This window comes from Rhinolophus sinicus, linkage group LG02, assembly GCF_036562045.2.
Source record: "Rhinolophus sinicus isolate RSC01 linkage group LG02, ASM3656204v1, whole genome shotgun sequence".
NCBI classification, from domain to species: Eukaryota; Metazoa; Chordata; class Mammalia; order Chiroptera; family Rhinolophidae; genus Rhinolophus; species Rhinolophus sinicus.
In genome coordinates this window covers 73,396,845-73,422,533 of record NC_133752.1, presented here as the reverse complement: position 1 = coordinate 73,422,533, position 25,689 = coordinate 73,396,845, and the positions used below count along the sequence as shown (strand labels likewise).

The following is a 25,689-nucleotide window of genomic DNA, read 5'->3' as shown; positions in this document are numbered from 1 at the left end:
GTTCACTGTAATCAACCAAGTCCTAGTCTTCAGAGTTTCTTAGAAAAACCATAATTAAAATTGATTTTTTTTTTCCTAGAAAGATTTTTTGCTCTAATGGTACTAGCTTTGCTCAGGCTATTCCTGAAATAATAAAATTATGTTCTATGTGAACACTGTAGGAGGAGCTTCTTGCATTGTTAGAGAAGATTTTAAATCTCAGAAGTCTAATAATCCATAACACCTACAGATAGGCTGCAAAATTGAAGACCGTTTGCACAATCTAGATTCTTCTACCTGTTCAATCAGCCCCATTCTTTCTAATTTTTTTAATGAAAAAAATATTCTAAGTACTGCTCTTCAGTTGCTATGGCAGCTTTGTGGCAAAACATCATCTGATTGACCTTTTAGCCTTTAATAAATGAATATTTAAACCAAAGCTGTCTAATGCTATTTTTATAAAGACTTGCAGAAATAGAAATTCAAATTATGTTTATTAGTAAACTGTTCCAGTTTTTAATTACCCTCAAAGTCAAAATTTCTTCCTTTTCTTAACCACTGAAGTTGATTTCCTCTTTATAATGTTTATTTTATTAGAACAAATTTTAATTCAATTCTAAGAATAATGCAGGCCACTAGAGAAACAGAAAAGAACACAAAGGGGAAAATAAAAGTAACCTGTGATCACACAACTCAGAGATAATTGTGTTGGAATTATACATCTTTTAAAAATACATATAATATATGCTTATCAGATTAACTTTTCTCCTATTCAGTTCTCGCTTTGGATAGAAAACACTTCCATAGGTTTGTGGTGAATATTAACACATAGTGCTTTTAAATGGATAAACAAGGAATTTCATAGGAGGATTAAATTAACAAAGAATGTATAATGATGCAGACACAGCACTTTTTTATTATTAAGTTGTTTTATTCAGGGAAACTGGGCATAGGTATCAACTGTTCTTAGTTTCTTATCTATTCTTTGGAAATTTCTTTATGCTACACAGGCAAATATACCCGTAGCTTCTATTCCCTTCCCCCCTTTTCCACAAAAGGTAGACTATGAGGTGAATAGTTTTGCAACTTGTTTTTCTTCACTTGGCAATACGTTCTGGAGATCTCTCAATCTCAGTGCATTGAGAGCTTCCACATTGACTTTTAAAAAAAAGTATTCCATTGTATGGATTTACCATAATTTATTTAACTAGTTCCCTATTGATGGATATTTGGTTTGTTTCCAGGCTTTTGCTATTAAAAACAATGCTAAAATAAATTATCTTGTACACATACCATTCTGCAAGTATAAAGTATATCTATAGGATAAATTCCCCAAAGTAGAATTGCTATGTTAAAGACTATATCCAATAGTAGTTGCAATGGATATAATGGATATATAATAGATATATAATATAATAGGTAAGTGTCCTCACTAAGGGTTGTACTAATATGCATATCTCCCATCAGAAACGTATGAGAGTATTACTTTCTCCACAGCCTTGGCAACATAATATGATAATATGTTAATATCAACATTTGGATTTTTGCCAATCAGATAGATGAGAAATGATATTTCAGTGTATTTTCAATTTGCATATTTTCATAAAGTTAAAGGTCACTTGTATTTTGTCAACTATCTGTTCATATCCTCGGCCCATTTTTCTATTGGTTTGTCAAACATTTTCCTACTGATTTTTATAAGCATTTGATATATTAGCTCTTTGTGTTGAAACAAGCTCTTTGTGTTGTGACTTGTGGATATTTTCTGTTGATCATTTATCTTTTGGTTTTGTTTGTGGTTTTTAAGAAATATTTTATGTGGTTGAATTTATGAGTCTTTTATTATGGAAGTTAGTGTAAAGGTATGACTTAATATATATATAATCGTTTGAGATTGTCTCATTTATAAAGCATGATAACTTTAGAAATTATATTGTGATATTAGACTTCTGGCCTCTTGATTCTCCAGCATGAGCTTTTATTTTCGTACCTACTTTGTCTTGCCCCAACCCAAGCGAGTCATGTGGACAACCAAAAATTCTGACCTTTATCTTGATTCTGTTGGTCTAGTGCTACATTTCTTTGGTTTTTATGGACACTGATTACATTCCTTTCACCAAAGTATGTGATACTCAACAAGCATGCTTGCAATGCCGTTACAGCATCCTGTGGTCAGAGATAATAGAGCACAATATTTCAGTAAGCAGGATCTGTTGTCTCTCTGAACTGGCTTGAAGTCTTGGCTGGGCCTCTTCCCAACGTTTTACCCTTGGGCTAGATACTTAACCTTTTGAAGACACAGCTTTCTCTTCTGGAAAATGAACCTCATAATGAATCTTCATCAAAGTATCATTGTGAGCATTAAACGCAAAACCTTACAGTATGTACGGTAATAGGCACAATACTGCTCAATAAATGTTAACTATAATGCAATCCCTTTAGTTTACAGGAAAGTTTTGAGGTTCAGACACATAAGTAACTTTCCTAAAATCCCTGCATTGTTGGGAAGTGGCAAAGCTTTTTGCCTCTGAGTGCCATCAATGAATAATAAGAATAAAGAACAGATAGGTGTATAGCTATTCTGAACACAGGTAGGCAGCACTCTTAACACTTGACCTATGTTAACTCAGTTTATCCTTATGAGCCAGAGGTGGGTACTATGATTACCCTCATCATACAAATGAAGAAACTGAGGTACAGAGAGATTAAGTGATTTACATACAGCAAGTAAATGACCGAGCCAGGATTTGAACCAAGATCGTTGGATTCTTAATGATGTTGCCCTCAGAACTGGCTCTATAGTCCAGTTTCTAACATGATATAGAGGTCCGAGTTGATGCTATTCCAAGAATGAGTACCCGGCTGACGGAAAGCTCTAGTTTTGACTGGTAATCCCTCCCACTGGGGGCACTGATCTATGTCTGAAGCAATTCTCAACAACATGTAGCAACCTCCTCCAGGTTCCTCTTTGCTTTTTTATTCCTCCTGTCTCTCCCCAAGTCTTCCTATCCTTTTCATTCTGTGACCTTATCATTTATCCTCTATTTTTCCTTTATCCTAACTAATCCTTGTGTACTTGGGTTTGCTGTGAAGATGATGTGAGCTGCAGGTAGAGGGGAAAGGGAAAGCGGGGGGTGGGGGGGGCGGGCGGGATTAGGGAGAGACCAGCTTTCATTAAACACCTACTAAACATCAGACATTGTATCAGATGCCTTCGTATCCATGTTCTCATCCTCATTTTGTGGTTGAGAAAACTCAGAATATAAGACTCAGAATATAAAGCTCAGAGAATATAAGGAATAAATTACGCATGTTCACACAGTTGGATTGTAACCAAATTAAGGTTTGAACCCAGGCCTGTTTCCAAAGCTTGAACTTTTTACCAGATCTGATAGTTGTATGCACTGGTACAGCCATGCTGGTTTTTAAAAGAGTGAAACCTTTCTGTACTCTTGGTGAGCAGCTGCTGCCCCAAGCTTCCAGTATGCTCCCACCACCAGCCTGACCTCCCTGGCTCCTTCCCCAGGAACCCCTGGACTTGCCCATAAGCCAGCAAGTAAAAGGTTAATGTCCAGTCTAGCGAAGGCACCAAGGACCCTGCTCCAGCTCCAAGGCCGGGGCTGGCAGATGTGTGTCAGCCCACTTGGGGGTCTCCGGCCCTGAATCACACTGCCAGGTAGTAGCATGTCGCGTGCTGAGCACCGCTTAACAGCACTGGGGCTGCTCAGGGTGAATGAGAAAATAACTTCACAGCTCGTCAATGAAACTGCCATTTGGGATCAAATCAGAAACACTGGGGAAGCTTAGCTGAATTCATTACCTCCCTTGATCAAGTACAGGATGAAGCATGTTGCATCTGTGGACAAATGGATTTTGTGTTTTCACCAAGACAGAGGTTGCTGGACGGAACGTTTCCTCAGCCCCTGCCCAGTCCCCACACCCACTACCCAACCTACCCAAGCCACCCATGCCGGGGCCCTCCTTGTAGGCCTTCAGCCTTGGGGGCCCTTCCCTAGAAGCTCACTGCCCCTTTCTGTGCCCCCGCCACCCACCAAGGGTCCTCAGGTGTCAGAGACCCACAAGACTGATGTTACTCTTAGAATCATTTCTATTGTACTTGGGCAAAAATATTTTTTATTTTTTTGAAAATCTTTTTGAACATAATTTCTAACATTCTTTCTTTGGAAAAGCCATTCTGTACGTTGGTTCAAAAAGCAACTTATAATTGAACTGTTCTGGGAGCAAGACAGGGATTTTTCTTTTGTATTCTAGAAGAAAATTAAGTTAGTCTGTGTTTTACTCTTCTCCAAATCCTGCTGATTCCTTCCTGGTGTTTTTGTGGTTGACAAACAATAGATGTGTTACCTGTGCTGCTTATTTCCTCTTACTTTAAAACCGTACTTTCCCCAATCTTCAGGGATTCCTTGTGTTTTCGTTAGGCTAGGCTAAATAGCAGTAACATATAGACCCCAATATGTCAGTGGCTCACTGAATAGAAATGTGTTTCTTGCCATCCTGGTGCGCCTGCAGGTTGGTGGGGCCGTTTACCTCCATGAACTCATTTGGGGATCTAGATGGGAGACGCAGACACTTCTAGCCCGTGATGTCCAGCGTTGCCTGGGCCTTGCTCTCCCAGTCAGCCAGAGAAGGAGAGAGCCAGAAGAGCACGCATGGTAGGTTTTTAGGGCCAGGCCCACATCGGATCATCATGGCCCCCATCATTTCCTCTCCATCCTTTGGCTGGAGCTACGTCAGATGGGCAGACCTAACTGTCATGTGGGCATGATGGTCCAGAGAAGGGACTGACCTCTGTCACTTGTATTTTTCATAACTTTCAAATACATCAGGCAGTTACACGTGTCACCGTGCCCTCCTGAAGGATGTACTTAGATATGCCACAGCAGTGTGTCACTCTTTTAATTTTAAGAGGTAGCCTTGGTTACGTGACCACTCTGGGAGGACTGTTTATTACTCTCTGGAGTAGGCAAGCCCAAAGACTGGGCCAGGTGGGAGGTTGCAGGGGCGAATACACCAGGTTCTGCCTGTCGGACACCACTGTCTCTGAGTTCCATCACACAGACGGTGGGAGAGGCCGCAGGTCTGAGGTGCATACTGACGGGCTCTGTGACCTTGGGCAAGTCACCGGTCTGAATCTGTTAACTTATCTTCATCAATTAGTAGATCGCTAAGGTATTTTACTGTTTCAAGAATTTGGCCTCTGGGGATCCTGCAGGATCATTACAACATAGCCACACAGTTTGGAGAGCATTTTATAGCTTTTACAGTCATTTAATCATTAACAAAAAGAAAGAAAGAAATGAAAAACACCGTAGAGCATCACATGTTCATTGTTTAAATGCTGTTTATGAACAAAATGGATTTATTTGGAACCAGCCTCGTTGTGTGGTGAGTAGCTCAGAGGTCAGCAACCGCACTAAAATGTACTTCTGATTTTAGCAAGGGCAAAAGAATGCCAATCTAATATATTAGGTTAGTGCAAAAGGAATTGCAGTTTAAAAGGTTAAAAATAATTGCAAAACCCACAATTACTTTTGCACCAACCTAATAATACATGGATTCATGCATTTTGGATAATTTTAACCTGCCTGTTTATGTTGCCTTATCATTGGACTTGCCTCAATTTGGGAGATGACATTTAGAGCTCCACGTCCAGCAAATACAACTCTCATCCCTTGGAGTGAATTCTTCATTGATGCTCTCTCTTCTAAGAATAATATTGCTTCTGAGCAGCCTGATATATTGAACCAATACTATGCATCATGAAAAAATATATTATCAGTGCAATAAGTTTTAGTTTCCAGGGAGTAGTTATAAATAGAAAGGAAGCATGTTGTGGGCCAGTTATGTGCATGAGTGTATGTCATCCACTGTAAGGATAGCCACTACACCTAAAACTCCTGTCAGCTTTGGCCTGGAAAGGGCCGGGCCAGGCTGTTGAAAAAAAGTATTGAGAGCTCATGTGCTCAAAGCATTTTGTTGGCACTAAGAATATTAACACTAACATGACCTCCTAACATTAACTGATCTTCTGACTATTATGTCATGTGGCTTTCAATGGAATAGGATCTAAGTCTCTGGGATTTCACTTAGTAGGATATGGGGCAAAGGAATGAGGAAAAGGGGGTCTTGGTTTGATAATAAAAGCAGTTGTATTATAATTTCTAAAAATATCTTTTAAAAAGGGAATCCCCAGTATATCACATTGCATTGAATATATTTCCTCTTACAGCGCCCACCCCCACAATAGGCTAAGTTGCCAGAGAACTGTATTGACAAGCTTGTCCAATGAGTAGAATTACTGGGATACTGTTTAAAATGAGAGATTTTCAGAACCTTCCTTTGGTGGTGCTGATGCAGAAGGTCCAAGGGAAGGCCCAGGAATCTGATTTTTAACAAGCTTTCCAGGTGATTCGGCAAGCTTGAGAAGCACGGCTGCTGTACAGTGGTCCCCACCCTTTCAGAGAGGGGCTCCCTGAGGGGCACTGTGGGCTAAGGGCTTCTATTGTGAGGCCCAGGGGCAGAAGATCTGGGTGAACATTCTAGCACAACGATGGCTTGGAGCAGGCCCTCCACGGGTATTTGTTGGCTGTTGAAAATAAGGTTACTTTTGGGAAACGAGCACATTCTCTCTCAACCGTGGGTGGACAGGGAATAGCACATCACATTCAGAAGGGCGCTGGGTGCAACTGGAATTAGAGTTGAGGAAGAAAGGGATCTAAAGTATAATCGCATGTACCTTCTTGGCCTGCGAACCCCAGGTTTCTCCGTAGGCTGATCTTGCCTTGCTTCTGAAGTCCAGTGACTTTAAAAGTTCTTGTTCTCATCTGTGCCCCCGTGGCACTACCAGCTCTCACCTGTCCAGCTTTTCCTAGCCTTCCGAAGGAGGACCACCGCTCCTTCTGATAGTTACATTTTTTTTTTCTTTTTTAAAGATTTTTATTGGGGAAGGGGAACAGGACTTTATTGGGGAACAGTGTGTACTTCCAGGCCTTTTTTCCAAGTCAAGTCGTTGTCCTTTCAACCTTAGTTGTGGAGGGTGCAGCTCAGCTCCAGGTCCAGTTGCCATTTTTTCTAGTTGCAGGGGGCACAGCCCACCATCCTTTGTGGGAGTCGAACTGGCAATCTTGTGGTTGAGAGGCTGTGCTCCAACCAACTGAGCCATCCGGGAGCTCAGCGGCAGCTTAGCTCAAGGTGCCATGTTCAATCTTAGTTGCAGGGGGCAGAGCCCACCATCCCTTGTGGGACTCGAGGAATCGAACCGGCAACCTTGTGGTTGAGAGCCCACTGGCCCATGTGGGAATCGAACCGGCAGCCTTTGGAGTTAGGAGCATGGAGCTCTAACTGCCTGAGCCACCGGGCCAGCCCCACATTTTTTCTTTAATCACATTACTCTTACCCTCTTGGAGCCACACAGACCAGGTGATCTCCTTCTTTTGAATTTGAATATCTTTAAATCAAGGGAATCTTGAGGATTTTCTCTCAAGGGACTTGTTCCCTGGATTGTCATCTGACTACAGATGTAAAATATGCAATTGATTTAATACTAGCTTTTAAAATGAGTAAATATACACATTGATTATTTGAGAGATGTTGAAATGTAAAATTTGATGTATTATGGAATGGAAGAAACAGGTTTCTAGTTATTGAGAGGACCATTCATTGTGGACCTCTAATAAATGTTACTGACTGGATGAATGAATGAATGAATGAATGATGAGATTTCTGATCTCCTAGTGGAAGGATCTCTTATTTCGAGACAATGGAATAATGCCAGAAAGATCAACTTTAAGTCTCAGCCTACCTCTTAGAAGTTTTTTTTTTTTTTGCAAGACAACCTCCCCAAGCCTCAGTTTCCTTCACTGAAAACGGGCTTAACAGTTGCCACCTTGTTTGTTTGTTGGGAGGATTAAAATCAGACACATGGTCGGTCTGTTTTTATGCAGTGTCTGGCACATAGCCAGTGTGAACAAACACTGAAACAGTGAAAGAAAAGGGAACAGCATCGACTTTTCATTTGTTCTGGTGGTTAGTAGTCAAAGACGACACAGAGCAGTACAGTGTACAGAACATAGTAAACCTTGAGACGCATAAGGAGGTCGGGGAGGAGCAGGTGGGGCCACCAGCTCTGAGCTGCTCGTACTTGCAGGTGAGATGGGGGTGACATGGGGAGGAACAGGGAGACTCAGGGCACCTGTCATTCCACCCAAGGAGTTGGTTATGTTGTGAGCTCTGATTAGACTTTTTAAAAAGTTGAGCCTGGCAAGAATGCTTTGAGTCCTGTTGTTCATGACTTGGGACCGTGGAGATGAACACTACTCAGAATTTCCATACCCTTGTATTTTAAAGGCTGCCTTTAGCCCTTAAAGCATTTTAGGGGTTTTCTGCACTTTTCGTGGTGTAGATTCAGATTCTGCAGGTGATGTTGGTAAGACCTGTAACTGTCAGTGACCCTGGCCATGTTAGGAAATTCCTAACAATTGTGATAATTCTGAGTGGTTTGGCTGTGTTTTGACAACAGCATTTTCAGCTGACTGGTCTGGTCTTTGACTGTTGGGCTTCTGTGAGGGTTGGGGCAGAAAATGAGAATAGGGTACTACCCGAATGTGAGTGCCCGGCTGTGGGTGAATGATTCTGTAGACCTACTTGATAATCATTAACATCTATCATAAGTAATTTGACCAAAAGATGAAAGAAAAAAAAAGAATAAACATTAAAAATTGCTTTAAATATACAGATTTGAGAAAACACTGAGTTATCTATTTCATTTGTGGTTTGTTGGGCTTGAGAGTCAGGGCTGGGTCATATTTTGTGCTGCCAGCAGGAATGAGGAATTGAGAAATCAGGAACAAGTGTTCTTTCTGCCCTATAATAAAGGGCCTGACTTAGCAAAACAATAAAAATCCTACTTTTGCACTACCAAGAATCTTCCCGATTTGGGTGGGACCTGAAGAACGGCATAGGGGATATTTCATAAAGCTAAAAATGAGTTTTTGCTGAATTAAGATTTTTCTCTATCCTTGTCTTGGTCACTTGCATAAACATCATCAGAACCTGTATTTTATATTCAAATAGCACTCAGTCTTTCTTCCTGGGCACTCAACTCATTAAAAAAGACTCTTTTAGATAAAATCTCCAATGTTTGCTTCAAATTTTCTTATTTGACCCTCTCCAGTCCTTTGGGGCTTCAGTTTCCCCACCTGCAATAATACCTATTTTGAGCACTAAACTATATGAAAAGGGTAGATGCCAAACCCTGGCCAGGGAGCTTTGCGAAATTCAAGGCAGCATAACTTACACTCAGTGCACTGTTGATGTAATTGGGAAGACAAGATCTAAACAGGTCAGACGTTAAACACTAAGAAACATAAAGTGAAGTAACCACTCAGAACTGTACAGATAGCACCTCACTGCCCAGGCAACAAGGCTTTCACAATTCTGAGGTGGGCGAAGACCCTGTGTGTCTACTGGTGAAGTGCTGCCAATGCCTGGTGTTCTGCTATGAAATTCGAAACTCATTCATTCATTCAACAACTATTGATGGAACTACTAGGATGTGTCAGGTGCGCTACAGCCTGCCGAGGATATGGAGGTGAGCAAACAGACCAGGAAGGGTCCTGCCGTCGTGGAGATTCCAGTCTGGTGGGGAAAGTCAGGCAGCGGACAAGTGAACTCACGAGTATTTAGTTACAGATTGTGATGAGTGCTACAAGGGAAGGCTTACACCAAGATGTGAGAGACACTGAAAGGGGGGGACCACTTGATTTGGGGTGTTGGGAAGGCTTCCCTGAGGAAATAGCATTTGAACTGAGATCTGAAAAATGGAGTTCACCCCCAAGTACTTGGTGAAGTAAGAACTCTGCCCAAATGAAGCAGCATCTTTTCTTTCCACAGATAATTCTTTGAAAGGATAGGAATAAAAGCAGAAACGCAATTTGTCATTGTTCTGCATTCTGAACATTAGGGAAGTCTGTGTATTAGGGAAGTCTTCCATGCATGCCTAAACACACGCACCTTTTCTGCTTACACATTCCACCACAGCTTTCCCTTCTCACTTCACAGGGTGTATAAAAGAATGTGGAAAGATCATCCCGGAGCCCTAGCAGGTTTGCCTGCGTTTCCCAGAAGCTCCTGGGGAGGCATTCAGGGAGGTGAATGTTTTGATCACCAAAAGCTTTGTACACCCTCTTCCCCAAAGTGGCCACGACCTCCTAGAAGCCCACCGTGCTCGGGCTACTATCCTGGAGCCCTCATTTAGCTAGGGTCATCAATAGTCCAAATCAGTCTTTGTGGGTGACAACACAAGTCTGCCGCAGCTATTCACCTTGCTGAATCTTATTTCCTGGAGCCACATCAGGAAAATTGTTGAGGCCGTCATTTATCAGGTCACACAGACATCATTGCTTAGAGAGGCAGGATACTGGGGCCACCTACGGAATTCGACTGCCTGGATGGCATCCCAGCTTTGCCACTGCCTATGTGTGTGACTGGGGACAGGTTACTTCTTTGCATTAAGGTAAATCTGAGACATCCTTGCCTGAAATCCTTTGGGTCAGATGTACTTTGGAATCTGGAATATTTCAGATTTTAGAAAGATAATACGTTGCATGCACTCCACTAGCTGGGTCTGGGGCAACGTCCCCTAATCAAACACATCACTATTTCTTCAGCAAAGCACACAGGTAATGCAGACATACTGGAAGCAAGGAATTCTGCAGAGTCTCATAGGAGACTGGAGTCTAGATTCGGCTGCTAGCTGACTTCTAAACACGACTTGGTTTTTCAGAGTTGTCATATCTCCCTTACAGGTGTGGTGTATGTTTTGGGAGGATTCAGTGAGATATGTGTGAAGTGCTAAGAACGGAAGGCACCATGCAAGTGTGAGCTGTTATTATAAAGTAAACTTGTTTTGTTATTATCAAACCACTGTAGGCTGAGTATAAACTGAGAAAAATTTTCTCCCAATAAATGGGCCATGACTGTGAGCCAGGCACACTGGTAGGTGCTGTAAGAAAACAAACAGGAGCCCGACAGGGTTCCTGCCTTGCGTTACAGTCACAACACCTGTGGCCGGGTACACTGCCAGCTTTTTGTCTTTCTTTTTGTTGTAGTTTGCTTTGCATTTCCCACTTTTTCCTTGGTGTTTCCATTCTGGATTATTTGAGTTAGGTTAGAATCAAACCAGTCCCCAGATATACTGTTGTGTCTTGTTATGTTGTCACCTGCACGTTCCAAGGAGAGAGGACAGGAAATAATGACCCAGGTAACTGGAAATGTTTGTCCGATAGAAAGTTATAGTTGTGATAGTAAAGAGAGGAAGCCCAGTAAAGTTGAATGAGCACTTCGAGCGGGATTGAGGGTAGTTGGTACTGGGTACACTTCTGCTGAGCTCATTCTTTGTACCAGGCACCATACTGGGCCCTGGGATTGTAGAGATGAATAAGGCAGGCACTGTGCACCCTTTAAGTGATCTGGGGTTTGCTGATGGTCGCTGTTTCTGTGTGAACCTGGAGAAATGAGCCAACCTCTCTGAGCCTGTGTACTTAACCTTCAAACCAAAGGGCTGGAGTAGGTTATAGCTAAGGCCTCATTTTACCTTCAGAAGTGTGTGATCCTAAATAATTACTTAACAGAGCATGTATTGGTCAGCCACTGTCCATCACTCGGGGATTCAAGTAAAGGATATGGCCTTTTGTTGCAAGGAAAGAAACTTGGGGTAGAACTGAGAAAGGACTTATTGATAGTGATACAGTGTTAGAACATATCTTATTTGGGTTTACTATCTTCCCAAGCAGAGTTATTTCATTTTTCAAATAAGTACTAACTAGTGTCAGGCTCTGTTTTAGAAGATAAAGCCCTTCCCTCAAGGAGCTCACAGTTCAGTGTGGCAGAGAGATAATAAAAAGTGATAAAAAATGAATGCATAATATAATTTCAGATGATAAGTGCAAAGAAGAAAAGACAGGAAAGATGAGAGTGCAGAGTTGGTGACTGGAGGTTTTCAGAGTGGTCAAGGAAAACTTCTTGGAGGAGGTGATTTTAGAGTAGAGAGCTGAATCCAATCAGGGAGATTGCCAGGCGGAAAGGCTGAGAAAGAAAATTCCAGGTGGACCACCAGCGCTAAGGCAGGGAGGTGAGAAGGAGCTGGCACGTTGGAGGAACAGCGGGAGGCTGGTGGTGTGCTCAGAGGAAGTGAGGGAACAGGAGAGCGGCAGGGTAGGAAGTAGAGAGAACCATGCAGGCTCCTAGAGGGAGTCCTGGGAAGGATTTTGGATTTTACCCAAGTGTGAGGAGAAGATATTGGAGGGTTTTGAGAAGGGAAGTGACATGATTTGATTTAAAAAGAAAGATGACTCTACTACACTGGGGACTCAATACTCACTTATCAGGAATGAGTGTAACCCTGGTATAAGTTAGTTTAGTCCAGCCTCATGTTACTGGACCTGGACTAGATGAAATTTAACATCTCAACAGTTAAAATACAGCATCTATTTTCATCTATATCCTTATCTTTTCCCAAATTATTTCTTTTACAAAAGGTCTCATATGAAGATGAATTGCTTTCTAGAGAGAAAATGTTGCCATTTTTGAGTTAATATATCTTTTACCTTCTTTTTTAGTACAACTTTTGAAAGATAGGCTAGTTGATCCTCCCTCCCTTCCTTCCTTTCCTTTTTGTCTTCTTCCTTCTTCCCTTCCTTCTTTCCCTTTTTTAAACAAATACTTAATGTTTCCTAAGACACCTAGCTTCCCTGCATGCCAATGTTCATGAAACGCAGTCTTTTGCTTGGTGGTGGTGGTGTTTTTCTTTGTGCAAGGTTATTTTGGGAATATTGAATAATATTCACTCACAGATGGTAGAATTCAAACTTTCAGTTGTTTTCTTTGCACTCACCTTATTTGAGATTTATACTTACTTGTGATATGCAGATTCTGTGTTGCAAAAGTGAAAGTATGTACTAGCATGTGTTAAAATTAAGCAGCAGTTTAAACTGAGATAAAATGTCTTGAATTTGTCAGCCTCAAACCATATGTATTTTGTGGCAACCTATTTTCTTATTTATTTAAAGTCTGGCTATGACGCAAGCCCATAATGGCCCATCTCTGTCTTGTGTGGAAGCGCTGTCTAACCCACTCTCAGTTATCTTGAGAAACACTTGTGTGCAGGTTGGAACTGCTATGGGAATAGCTTAATGTGTGCCCACTTTTATGCTAAGGAAATATATATCAAACCACAAGAGGGCAGCTTGTCCAGTGAAACTAGGGGTAAAAAGTGCTGTTCTTTAGACATAGGAATGAGGGTGAATTTTCAAAATGTTTCTTGCATAAGGGAGCTCTTTTACATTCCTTGCCAGCTTCGTCCGTTCAAAGTGATGACTTTTTTGAAAATTAAAAGTTTTAAGGCAAGTTTTTTCACACAAGTCTATTTTTCCTTCTCTTTGGAATAAAAATATCCATTTTTGTGTAAATTCCCCTTTCCTCTTCTTCCATCTCTTCTACCTTTATTCAATCTTTATTGAAGTATAATTTATATATAATAAAATTCACACATTTTAAGTGATATTTGGAACACATATAGCCGTGAAACCACTGCCCCAATCAAGACATAGACATTTCCATCTCTCTAGAAAATTCTCCTGTGCCTCTCTGCAGTCAGTCTTCCCTTGTAAGGCTCACATCCTCTTGAGTCTTTAATCTCTGAAAAATTTTTACCTTAGAGAAAGCATTTTATAAATTTAAAATCATGATGATGTACAAGTATTAGGGCCTTTTCTAAGAGTCTGTTTGAGAGTTCTGGAGAGATCAAGGAAATCAGAGGCAGCGCCTTTCCAGGACAATTACTGTAGGTAAGGTTTTACCCCATCATTGTGGTTGTTGGTTTAATCTGGCTGCTATTCACTGAGAGGGAGGACAGTTGTTAATTGCACAGTGATTAATTGTGCACCTGTTCTTTAAAGTTTATTTCTGCTTTAGTAATGGCTAACATTTATTGCACTTAAGTACTTACTTGTATTAATGAACTCAAGAAATCCTCCCTGTGATGGAAGGATTATCCATATTATCCATATTTACAGATAAAGAAACAGAGGTACAGTCACATGTGGCTTTAATGGACAAAAAGAATGAGTAGAGTTAGTTTCCTGATGTGAAATGTAAGATAAATTAAAAGGCTCTTAAGAAATGCATGTTCTCATTGATCAAAGTATCCAGCAAGGAAAACTAGTGCTTCTCTTTATGCACGTAATGTCCTTGGTCAGTGTCACCCAGGGCCATGGTTGAATGCCATGACAATTCCAGTTCTGCATTCCTGACCTTGACCACCAAGCATCCCTATGTCTATTTACCTGGTTCCTGCCTTCATCTTCTGATGGGGTCGCCCTGCCTTTAGCCCCTTCTGAATTGTGGTCCGAGTGCTCTTTCTAACATGTGGCACTGGCAATGTCACCTTCCTGATTAAAATTCTCCAGTGGTTCACTGTGCAATAAAATGTGAGCTCCTGGTTCCTTCCCTTGTTCAGCTGCGTGCCCTGCTGCTCTCCACTGCTCACCCTCTGTCCCACCCTCTGTCATTCTCCAAAGAAGCTATGCTTTCTCATGTTCCTGCATCGAGGAACTGGCCGTTCCTTCCATCTGGAAAATGACCTCTCCTCATCCAGCAGCCCTGTCTGCCGGGCAAACTGCTGTTCATCCTTCAGGACTTGGCTCACCTCTTCCTGGATTAATCTTGACAGACTTGGGGTTGTCTTTTTCCCACTTTCCATTTGCCCCTTGCATATTACAGCTGGTGTCACATTGTTTTAGAATGGTCTCATTCTACCTCTATACCTCCTGGAGGGCAGCAACTGTCTTTTCAGCTTGGTATTTCTAGCCTAGCTCAATACCTGGACTGCCTGTCGAGACCATTACATATCCTGAAGGCAGAGAAGACACCACTGCTGTGCCCGGTGTCTGGCACAGAGCCTGGTGTGTAGTAGGAGTTCAATTAATATTCGTTGAAAGCGTGAATAGTGGGTGTTTTGAAAGGTCCAATTGCAATGGTTTAGCCCAGGGATTGCAAACTGAAGGGTCACTGACATAATCAAGCCATGGACATATTTTGTATGGCCTCGCGGTATTTTAAATTTTAATTTGATATACTTGTAAATAGAGCACGCCCTATTACCACTGTTTACACCACTCCTATTCCTCATCTACGTCACTCATTTGTTGCCTGCCTGGTCCTGGGACATAAGGTTGAGAGGTGCAGAGAGTGGAGCAGTGTATTACTTTGCTAGGGCTGCTATAACAAAATACCACAGATTGGATGGCCTACACAAGAGAAATTCATTTTCTCACAGTTCTGGAATTCTGGAGGCTGGAAGTTCAAGATCAAGGTGTCAGTGGATTTGGTTTCTTTTGAGGTCTCTCTCCCTGGCTCGAAGATGGCTACCTTCACACTGTGTCCTTTCATGGTTATCCCTTGGTCTGTGTGTGAATGTGTCCTAATCTCCTCTTATAAGACACCAATCATATGACCTCACATTAATTACTCCTTTATAGGCCCTATTTCTAAATACAGTCACTTTCTGACATACTGGGAGTCAGGGTTTCAATGACTTTCGGGGGGACACTATTAATCGCATAACGTACAGGAACATGAGCTCTCAAGTACTGTGGTCTCTGCCTTGTGTCTGATGCATGTTTCTATAACACACATGTTTCTATAAAGGGGAACTCAGGAACCATCGGAGCAGTTTGCTTACCAAGGCAGAATCTGGGCAGATATAACACGCACCTGCTCAAACACCTGATCTAACACCTGATCTGCACTCTGATCACTTTGATCTTGGGACCATATTCATGTTTTTAAAACAACTGTCATTTAGTTAAAATGCCAGGTAGAACTTAGGTACTTTTCAGTTATGAAATATATATCCTTTCATTCTGTAAAAACTGACATTGCAAACTTTCTTTGTCCAGGGTTCAGTGGATAGCAGAGGTAAAAGCCGGATAATGACATGGCACCACCTCCGTTTGCTGTAAGCAAACAGCCAGGTCCTTTATTACCCTTGAAACTGACACTCGTGACACAGGTTGGCCTCAGAGAAGCAAGTCAAATGCCAAGTTTCTGTGGGTCAAAGTTTCTTCAAGCACAGTATGTTAATCAAAAGCTCAACCTTAGTTAATTAGGCCATTGAGTTGGGAAGAACTTTGGAACAAATGATTATTGAGGTGGACCACAGGAGTTAGCAGAACTCAGTATTTTGTTTCCCAGGCATAGGTTGTGGACTCATGGTCTTTCTTGGAGGGGGCAGGGATGAGACTCTTGTGGGGTTTTAGTCATTTATGCTGGGGTAGCATAATAAATTATGGGGCATAATAAAATCTACTGTTCAGAGCCTACCTAAACAAGTGTATTTACTTAAAGACAAGCTGAGTAGTTATGGAATATTAGTTATAGATGGGCAGAAAAGCCAGCTGTAAAGGGCTTCCAAAGGCAAAGGAACATTTAAAATACTAACAGCTCACAATGCTTTAAACAATTTTGAATGTTTGGTGATTTACCCTAAAAGACCACACTTTATTGTGCCTCTGCAGAAAGAAATTTAAATAAATATAATCATTATAGCTGCCTTTCATTGAGTGTATTCTTTCATATGGGGCCCTAAGGGCTTCTTATCTTTTCTCTTATTTATTAGCCCAATGTCCTTAACAGGTAGATTACATTATGCCCATAGTAATGAGTAAAAAACTCAGAGAGGTTGAGTAAAATGCCCAAGATCACCCAGCTGGTAAACAGTAGAGCTGAATTTTGAGCACCTGGGCAAACCTATGAGCTTCCCTTCCCTGCTAACACCACCTCTGTATATATTTCCCTCTTCTCTCCTTGTCAGAGTAAGGTTTTCTTCCTCGAATGTCCTTTAGCTACTATGAACCTGAATCGCCTTGCGGAATTGGCAAGTATGCGACCTATTTTCTGCATGTATGTGGGCCAGTGGAAATTTCCTATACTGTCCGGTTATGTAGCTTTCCTTGTAATCTACACACATGCGGAGGTGTGTGATTTTAATCAAACACCATTATTTCTTCTTCCAACCCACCCTCCTTTATTACATTTAGCAGTCATTAACTGCATACTCCTCACTAGCAGTCTCTGGTTCAATAGTGTTATGTTTTCCATTTCACAGTTCATGTAACAGAGGCATTAGAAGGACACCTTGCATCAGGTCACCCAGCAGAGAGCATCTGTTCCTGGGCTCACCAAGGAGGTTTGGTAAGTCAGGCTGGCTCCATCTTCACCATGGCTCAAATGAACATAATGTAGGAGTGGAGAAAAGTAGGTGGACATTACATAGTGATGCCCAAATGCTAATCCCCACTTTTTTTTTTTTTTTAACCAACACATATTGTTTTGCTTCTGGGTGTTTGCTTAATTTACTAGACCACCCTGTTCTATGTGTTTCTAAGCACAAATGTCCCCAAAGGACTCCCATAGTCACAAAGAATTATATATATATATATATAATGGGGAAATACATGGTTTTTTTTCTGGGTTTAGATCTTTTTTTTAACATGAGTTTCAGATGTACAAAACAACATAATGATTAGACATTTATATACCCTTCACAGTGATAACCCCCCCTCCCAGTCTACTTGACAGAGCTATATTTTAATGACTTTGCTAAAACTCTTTTTAATACTGAGTTTTTCCTATGGTGTTTACTGCATTTCCTCAACTCTAGAATGCATTCCCCCTGCTCCTCCACCTGACCCCCCCATTTAACATGTCTGAAATTAGAATGCATCTGTGGAGACTTAGATTTTGTGAAATATACCATTCCTCTGATAATCCCCAAATGACCAACATTAAGTGTTTTCTATCTCCTATTTTTCAAGAGTAGAAGTGGGTTTTTTTTTTTGTTTGTTTGTTTGTTTGTTGTTAAGGTAGGGAATGAATATTTTTCTGTTAAAGAACAAATCAATAAGAATTCTGTACTTACCAAAGAAAGAATTTAGGATTCTAATACTGAAAGAAAAACTAATTTTTTTGGTGACTTCAAATGATGATTCTGAGATTAGTAGCTCTCGGGCCTCCTAAGCAGGGGTCCTGGCACTCAGATCACGAAGCAGCCTCTGGGCAACTGATCGCAGGATCAGACACTTATCCAAAGCCGGTTCCCCCTCAGCAGTTAACACTGTAAGATTTGCAACTAGAATAATCTGTGCTATGCCCTCAGAATGATTCGTCAGCATCCATTTATCTCTGAATGAGTTCAAACCCACATTCATGTTCCATGTGTGGGAAAAGACCATCTTTATAGAATTAATGCCACCGAATGGGCCGGATTCCTCAAGCCACACGGGCCTGGTTTTTATAGGCTTGAAGATAGGCAGAACTTACGTGTTCTTGGGCCCCATGGGATAGTACACTAATCCTGAAATCAGTGGGGATATAGTTAATAAACATTTTCTGAGCATCTACTATGTGCTAGGCTCTGTGCTAGGTACTGAGTAATTAAGATATGAAGTCAGAAAGGATTGAATTTCTGCCCCTAGAAAGCTGGTAGAGTAGGCAGACATTATATAATAAAAGAGGAATGAGTGGATTAAACAAGTGTAAGAAGTTAAGGGAGTTTAAAATTGGAGGCACTAACCTCATCATTAGAGGGAGGGGAGACTATCAGGGAAGGTTTCTTGGAATTTAAATGGCGTTTTAACTGAGATTTAAAGAAGAAATGGTTTTCTAGGCAGAGAGAAATTGGGGGCAGGTGGTAGTGACTGTACCAATTGAGAAACTGCCTTTGTAAGGATCTCAACAGGTGAGAGTGTCAGGTTCAAAGAATAAGTATGAACCTAATGGAGGAAGGGGTAGGAGGAGAGTGTCTTCTTATGAACAAATGTCTTTTGTAAGGACTTAGTCAAGTTTCTGGAACAATCTTAGTGATTGATTTCAAACTGATGATCAGAGTTTTTATTTTTGTGGTTCAGACATAAATTCTTCCTTCTCTTGCAGTGTTATATCCCAGGGCTGGATCCCAAGTCCTGTTTTCCTGCCAGTCCTTTGAATTCTCTCCAAATCTATGTTCTTAATTTCCCTCACCTACTTCCCACAGAGGTGATCAGCTTCTAGTGAGAGATTGTTTTCATCAGCAAATACGTTCTTTTCTTTTTCTCTGCTTTCTTAGTGGCATCAGGGAAGGGTCACCATTGGCCTGATTCCCCCCCACCCAAAGGCCAGATTTTAAAAAAACAGTTTAAATAAACCAGACAGAAGCCAGCTATGTAACCCGGCTTCCACTTTTGGATCATTATGAGAGTCTCTGGCTTCACAATTTAGTGTTCTCTGTTGAGATTTTCTATCAAGAGTATTGCTGAGCTAAGGCACTCTGATTGTAACTAAACTGACAGATTCAGAAATTCACACAAACACACATACACACGGAACCCCAATTCCGTTGAATTGGCCATCTCCAGCTTGCTGGTTTCTCAATCATGAGTGAATTTGATGTGGTTATTTTTTGAGAGGTCTCTTGAGTGTAGGGGCTATCAGAGCTAGATAGATCTTTTTAACAGGCCTAAAAAAAATTTTTTTTTTGGAGCTATTGCCCTCAGTCTGAGATAAGATTGGTCTGTTTTCCCCATATGGAAGGAAAGGGAAGCACTGGCTGTGATTGATAGAAAGAAATCTGAACTTTAAGTATGAACTTTTGGTGACCTCTTTGGCCAGTCCTTTTTAAAAAGTTAACGTCTAGATCATTATGTGATTTTTCTCATGCCACATGACGTCTGTGCTCCTCCATCAAGATAAAAACATCAGAAGTCAGGTGGTGGAGATGCGTAGGAAAGGCGAAGGGGATAAGAAAACCATGGAGTTCCTGATGGAAACTTGAAATAAAATAGTAAAACATTTTGAGTGCTGACCGTTTCCTACTCCTCATAGCCTACATGTCCATTCCAAGTAAGTTAATTAAGAAGTGGGTATCGTTTTACCTACCACTTGAAAATGCAAGTTGCTTTTGAAAAGGGGAAAGAGATGGGCTACTTAAAACCTTGTTTTCTATGGTAAAATGGCTCTTCACGTTTCTGAATTGTAGTTGCCATTTAGTGAAGTCACAGATCTCTTAGAAACAAATTTCCCCCAAATCCCTAAAATTTACCCGAAGGTACACCTTTTAGAAAATGACCTTCCCGTCTTTTTTTCTTTCCAGGAAGGCAGACTGTAATTCAAATCGGTCTTAAGGTAAGATTTTTACAGTTGCATAACTCCTATGGTCCACATGAAGGAAACTTCCTGAGGAACAAACACACAAAGGTCAAGCAAGTGAGATGAAATAGATTCTCTTTTGTTTAGTCAGCCACTAATAGAGACCTGTCACAAAATGGCACCAGAAGGCTGAAGGCAATCCCCAAAGGCAGGGTTATTTTGTTTTTGTTTTTGTTTGTTTTTTTTCATACAAAGGCAGGTTTTAAATATGGCTTTTCTGCTTTTTCACCTGAATGTAGAAGAGGTGTTTTTCCATTACATATTACTTCTTACTATTTATTTGGTACCACATAACTTATTACTAAAGGCCCATATTTTCATTTGACTCGAATAAACCTACAAAGAACCCTCACATGAAAGATAACTGGGGCAGGTACATAGGGATACAACAATGATTCAGACATGCTCTTTGCCCCAGAAGAATTTAACAATGAAAGTTTAAGCATTTAGTTCAGAAGAAATGCTAACAAGAAAACAGGAGTGAGTTAGAGAAAAGTAACATCATAACTCAAATATTCCATGGGACTTTAAAAAATGCAGAAGTTAATGGATCTTTTTTGTCATCTGTATCCAGATTTACCGGAGAGCAAACTCATCACCCTCTTGTCTGGAGCTCTTGCTTTTCCCTGATCTCTGATCCAGTTCGACAAAAGTGCTACTTCAGGTATGGGGCCTGGTGGTGTTGAGAACTTAGTAACCCTGAAGTCCTTTGTAGTTTATAATGTTCCATGGGTAATCACCACAGTGACATAAGCTGAAGAACTTTCCAAAAACACTTGGTGTCAGAGTAATTCTTAGCCCGTTGTGGATACAGTCAACCAGTGACTTTGTAACAAGTCGTTCCTGTGACTAAGATGATCCCGAGGTGGTTTTCCGGACCCACGTGAACATGCGTTTGGGAAAACTGGTTTTCATAGGGAATAACAGGTTTTCGCAGGGAGTTTGTGGCTTATCCCTTTGTTTCCTTTTTAAAATTATTTCACTCACATGGTCAAAAGTTTCATAGAGCTAGTGGTTCCTTTGGCAACCTGCTCCTCGATGACTTGCTATTTGCAAAACAAGCTAATCCATTTTCCAAACTGAAAAAGGAGAGCCGTGGATGTGAGCCGTGACTCCACCAATAACATTATGTCTGACAAGTAGATGTTTGCCTACAAAAGGAAGACTGTCTTCCTAAAAGGAAGAGGTTTGTTCCCGCCGTGGATAAGGAAAAAGAAAGCTATGGGCATCAACAAAATGTGTGTGTCTTTTGGCAGACAATAGCTCAGTGATAGCATCACTCTTTGTAGAAGGGTATTTGGTGCTGTGGAAAGCAAAGAGAATGCTTCAAGGTTATGAGACTCAAATCTGTGGCTAATGTCAGCATTGAACCTTTAGGCAAATTTCATGGGCAACAGTCAAATGTCAGCCCTGAGGTTTCCAAGAACAAGGTCTTCCAACTAGTCATTAGATATGCATCAAAGTTATGCTGAGTTGGGGCCTCATCCAAGGCCGTGTGTTGGTTCAAACAGGTTGCCCCACGTGTCAGCAGTTGCTGCAATAAGGGCAGACAGGAGTAGAATGTCTGACATTCCCTTCAGCCGTACTCAAGGGTATCTGTGCTGCCAAGAAATAACAGTAACGTGGGGCGGCCAGACGGATGTCTCAGTTGGTTGGAGCGCGAGCTCTCAACAACAAAGCTGCCAGTTCAATTCCCACATGGGATGGTGGGCTGCGCCCCCTGCAAAGGTTGAAAATGACAACCAGACTTGGAGCTGAGCTGCGCCCTTCCCAACTAGAATGAAGGACGACTTGGAGCTGATGGGCCCTGGAGAAACACTGTTCCCGAATATTCCACCCCCCCAAAAAAACAAGTTTTTTAAAAAAAAGACATAACAGTAGCAGAACAACCAACCACATTGCTTCCGTCAAGAATGACAAACATTGCTTCTGTCAAAAATGACAAACATTCTGTGTCTGCGAAATAAGTGAGGTCTTTCTGAAACTAAGAGCAAGGTTAGCAAAATACAAGGGACATCTTAAGGAATGAATGGAGTGTTTATTGAGGACATGGACTGCAGTGAAAGGGGGCTGAACACAGACCAGGCCTTTAAATCTAGGTATGTCAGGACCTACTGATTCTGTTCATCTCCATTTGTGCAGTCAGTCACCAAGTGATTCTTAAAATCATAAAAATGTTGGAGTTAGAAGGAACTCTATAGGTGATGATGAAAATAAATGATAACATTTATTGTGTTCTTACTATGTTCCAGGCCAAAAAAAGTCTTTTATTTGCATTATCTTTTTCAATTGTATGGCCTTATTTAACTCCTCCAATAATCCCATAAAGAAGGTGTTTAGGCAAATAAGGAAACTGAGGTATGAAAGAGAACATGTAACTAGCACAAGGTCGCACAGTTAGTGCATGGCAAAGCTGGCACACACACCTACATCAGTCTGAGGCCAGAGTCTACACTTTTTAACTACTAGCTGCTAGAGAACACAAATTATGTTCTCCAAGTCCCCAGGAGTTCTCTAATGCACGGTTCAGTGAAAATGACCAAGGGATGTATTGAAAATAACAGAGCCTGCCCTCTGAAGTAGAAACCATGTGTAGTTTAATATGCCAATTATAAAGTGTGGATTCTGGGTTGCCCTCCAGTTTCCCCTCACTAAAGAACTGGCTGCACCTCTTAACAAGGGTGGCTGACAGCACAGTCGGTCATATCCGGATCCCACACTGCTCCTCCAGCTGTTCTTGCTCTGGGACATTGGCCTATGCTTCAGCTTTCAGTCATTTTGAGAACCTAAAAAAAAAGAAAAAATACCAATGCACAGACCCCATCCACTGAGATTCTGATTTGATTGGTCCGTGGAATAGCCCAATCATCAGTACTTTTTGAAAACTCTGTAACTGAACCTCCTGTATGTCCCGTGTGGACAACCGCTGCTTTACACTTTTGCTTATTAATTTGGTGACGGGCTATGTATTGCTTTTTTTTTCGAGAGCATAATTTGTATTCTCTAGCAGCTATTTGTGTTTTTGTTGTTTTATGGTCTGAGAGGATGGATTGGGCCTTAAAAAGCTTTGGCTCTTTGGAAGACGCTGTCACTGCTAGGTGCAGCGTCCTATCTGAGAATGGATTCCCTGTTTACACCACCCATTACATATCCTGGGAACTACATCTACACATCGCCCTACAACACTGCTCAGACTATATGATTGAATTACTTTATACCTAAAATCCTGTAGATTGCAGCAGGCTGTATGCTGTTGCTACAGCTTGAAGATTGAGGGCATATTTTTTGTCTTACGACAACCCCTGCTATGTATGTATATGTACTGTTCACTTAAAATACACACGGACATACATATACACATGTCTTCGTTTCACTTTAGGTCTGGGGGGCTTGCACAATGTCTCAAAAATATCATCTGACCCTTAATTAGACAGCATTAGGAAGAGGTTACGAGGTTGATCTCTTGACTCTAAAACGAGGAAACAAAGTCTTGGGGCTGAGAGGAGACCCATAGGAGTAGGCAGGGCTAGAACTCGGGTCCCTTGGTCTTGCTTCTCGGCCCTGCTGCCTTACTTAAACATGTCTTTTTCAGCCTCTCCTCTTATTCACACCACCACTTTCCTGTCCTAGTCCTAACTTGGTTCCTGAATTATTGCAATAGCCAAGGAAAGAGGGAAAAAATACCTGCAAGAAACCACATCAAAATGCCAAGAGTGGTTGAGTTTGAATGGTAGAGGTCCAGTTTTCATTTTTGCTTTATATTTGCTTTTCTGTGATTTATACATATTACTTAAAAAGTATTACTTTCCTAAAGGAAAACCGAAAACCATTCGTGGATTGCCTTCTTCCTGGTCTCTGAATGTATAAATCCATTATGCAGCCCATTCTGTGGCTCCTATAAGATTTGCCTTCCTAAAACATGTTTTTCTTTAGTTCTTTTTCTGCTTAAATCTTCAGGGGCTTTTATTGCTCTTGAGAGAAGTCCAAACTCCTGGAATCCAAAGGTCTCCTTAATCTAGACCCACCCTCCTGCCTGCCCCTTTATCTCCACCACACCCATCACAATCCTCCCGGCCTGCCTGCCAGCATCCTCCCTTCACAGAACCTGGAGAACTCGATCCAGTTCCTTTGCTCATGCTGTTCTCTACATGCAGAGCCCCACACTCTGTCCTTTCCTCTTTACTTGTGCAAATGTTATCTTTCTGGGTTCAGCTCAAGTACTTCCTCCTCCAGTTCACTTTTGTCACCTTTTATCAGTATCCAGGATGGCAAATAGGTTTCGTGTTATATATCAGGTCCAGGCAATTGAAAATATGTTGCATGGAGACTCCTGAGAGCCCATATGTGCTCAGAGGAAAGAGTTCTGTGGTCAGTACTGGTTTCTGCTGCAGGCACAAAAGGGAAAAATGGCAAAATGTTACATATTTTCCATTCAGTCCCATAACCGTTATTTCAGACCTATGAGGTCCAATATGGCAGCCACATGTGGCTATTTGAATTTAGATTAATTAACATTAAATACAGTTAAAATTTCACTTCTTAGTTGCACTACCCACATTTCAAGAGCTCAATAACCACGTGTGGCTACTGGCCACCATATTGAACAGCAAAGATAGAGAGTGTTTCTGTCATTACAGAAATTTTATTAGCCCTGTTTTAGCCAAATAGTTACATAACAATGCCAGGTAGAATGTATTTGTTTTGTGCCTTGTTTTCTCAGTGGCACCAAAAGTTTTTATGGGCAAGAATCCTTTCTGACACTTCTTTTGTACTCCTAGCACACCTAGCCAGTGCTGGGCACGTTGGAAATACTTTAAGATTTTTTTATTTATTTTGTGTGTTTTTCCAGGACTCATCAGCTCCAAGTCAAGTAGTTGTTTCAGGCTAGTTGTGGAGGGCGCAGCTCACAGTGGCCCATGTGGGGATCAAATCAGCAACCTTGTTGTTAAAAGCACCACACTGTAACCAACTGAGCTAACCGGCTGTCCCAGGCAATACTTTATAAGTATTTGCTCAATTGAATTTTTGTTACTAATTTGGCAATGTTTTATTAAGTAGAGTATTAGAAAGAGAACTAATTTGGAAATGAAGAAACCAACTTTCTAGCTCCAGCTCTTCTTCTGCCAATTAGTGTGTGACTTGGCATATCTCATTTAATCGAAGTAGGTCATAGTTTCCTCAAGTGGAAACAGTTATAAACTAGGCTATATCAGAGGACGTTTTCCAGACGTGGAATTTTGTGATACATATGGAATGTTTACTTTTAAACAAAAAGGTGCACACATGTAAACACACACTCAGAATAAAAACTAGCAGGTTAAAAATATTCTAGCTCATTTTAAATCTCATTTATCTAATTTCCCAAATATATGACTATTATTTGAGGGTTTCATTCTCTGCCAGATCTACAGCTAAATTCTTTGAAGAGGATTGTGGCAAAGGTGGCAT

At 41.1% G+C, this 25,689-nt stretch overlaps 1 protein-coding gene across 13 annotated transcripts in view; it reads left to right on the top strand.

Annotated features, from left to right (window-relative positions):
* The window catches only part of RBM47 (RNA binding motif protein 47), a 149,633-nt gene that overhangs the window by 41,175 nt on the left and 82,769 nt on the right, over window positions 1-25,689 (top strand). For 9 of the 13 annotated variants that reach the window (XM_074324589.1, XM_074324591.1, XM_019751976.2 and 6 more), the window contains 3 exons: window positions 17,165-17,250; window positions 20,186-20,217; window positions 20,816-20,905. The exons of 1 other annotated variant lie outside the window; for it this stretch is intronic. The gene's annotated coding sequence lies outside the window, so the exon portion shown is untranslated. The remainder of the gene's footprint in view (window positions 1-17,164; window positions 17,251-20,185; window positions 20,218-20,815; window positions 20,906-25,689) is intronic. 3 more of the 13 variants (XM_074324587.1, XM_074324588.1, XM_074324586.1) reach the window with 2 other exon arrangements.